This window comes from Jaculus jaculus, chromosome 10 (genome assembly GCF_020740685.1).
Source record: "Jaculus jaculus isolate mJacJac1 chromosome 10, mJacJac1.mat.Y.cur, whole genome shotgun sequence".
NCBI classification, from domain to species: Eukaryota; Metazoa; Chordata; class Mammalia; order Rodentia; family Dipodidae; genus Jaculus; species Jaculus jaculus.
The window spans coordinates 86,363,368-86,365,021 of record NC_059111.1 but is presented as its reverse complement, the minus strand read 5'-3'; the positions used below and the strand labels follow the sequence as shown (position 1 = coordinate 86,365,021).

The window sequence follows — 1,654 nt, the reverse complement described above, 5'->3', positions numbered from 1 at the left end:
TGGTGCATCTATGACCTCACGGGGAATACTGAACACACCACTGGGCAGGACCCTCAGTGCAGTGGAGGTGGGGGCAGGGGTGGGGTAGAGAGGAAATAAAGATATAAACCAATGGGCATATAACTAATATGCAATATGTTGATATAATAAATTTCTCATACAAATAGTATTGGAGAGGATCGTGGCTGCAGGCGTAGAACTACATTCGCGGGTTTTCCCGGGGACCGAGAGACGTGGCTTACTGAAGAGATGAAATGTGGTCTGAGGGGCGTTATGACTGTGAACGACTTCCAAGAGAAAGGGGACCTCCTCCGAATCACCCCAGTGATGAAGCTGGCTATAGATGCACCAGAGATGATCATTCCATAAGCCGACAGCCTGACTACAGTGACATGAGGGATGGCTTTAGAAGAAGTTTCTATTCTTCCCATTGTTCAAGAGAGCAGTCTCCTCATAAAAGAGATGCTCCTTTTTTCAGAGACTCGCCTGTAGGCCGGAGGGACTCCCCACACACCAGATCTGGCTCCAGTGTCAGCAGTAGAAGCTTTTCTCCAGAAAGAAGCAATGCTTACACTTTCCATCAATCTCAGCATAGAAAGCCTATGCGTGCTGGTTCCTCCTACAAACGGCACCATGAAGGAAATCCAAGAAGAGGTAAGGCGAGACCCATCCTAGTGTTTGAAAACATCAAGAGACACTTCACCCTCAAGTTCTTCAGCAGTTTCTTCATCAAAGGTGTTAGATAAATCAAGCAGGCTAACAGAAGGAACTTAGTGAGGCTGCAAGCAAATGGGCTGCTGAAAAACTAGAAAAGTCAGATGAAAATAATTGGACTGAAATTTCCTAGTTTGAGACAGAATCCATGGCACCCTTGTTTATTGATCAGACAGGAGAACCCGAGGGGAACACAGTTGATGGCACAGAGTTGTTTGAAGACGGCCAGTTGACCAGTCGCTCTAAAGCAATAGCATCAAAAACCAAAGAGGTGGTGAACAGGTTTATCGACAAGATTGTGAGACTTTCGGGATGGTGGTGAAGATGCTGATTGAAAAAGATCCTTCATTAGAAAAATCCATACAGTTTGCACTGAGGCAGAATTTACATGAAATAGGTGAGAGGTGTGTGAAAGAACTCAAACATTTCATTGCAGAATATGATAGTTCTACTCAAGATTTTGGAGAGCCTTTTTAGGAGAATTAGTGTTGATGCCAAAAAGAAGTTTATAGGTCCTTCCTCTGGTTGTGTGAATCCTTAATATTTTGTGATGAAGAAAAATACTTTATTATAACTGGCCATTTATCATGTCAAATAAACATCTAAAGTAGTCTGTTTAAATATCTGAATCAAAAATGTTTTCTACATGGACAGTCTGCTAATATATATTCATGCCCCTCCCTCTAAAACATGATGGTCATTTAAAGCTTGAAGAAGCCGTTCTGGGAGCAGTTTTCTATACTTAACACATGTTCTTTAGTCTTCCACAATATGGTCATTTGGTCACAAGTGTCATGTATAGTTAGAAATCATCCCACTTTAACAGTAGTCTGTTTGCATTTCATGTGAGTGATCCTATGTGAGAATGTTAGCAGCTTGAGTTGTGATTCTATAGATTTAGGCTTGCTTTTCTTAATGTAACTCTTCACAATGTCAAGGT

The 1,654-nt window shown here is 41.8% G+C and overlaps 1 pseudogene; it reads left to right on the top strand.

The window, feature by feature from the left end:
• The first annotated feature begins 239 nt into the window (after positions 1–239).
• On the top strand, positions 240–1,287 carry LOC101593610 (annotated as a pseudogene).
• Positions 1,288–1,654: the final 367 nt, after the last annotated feature.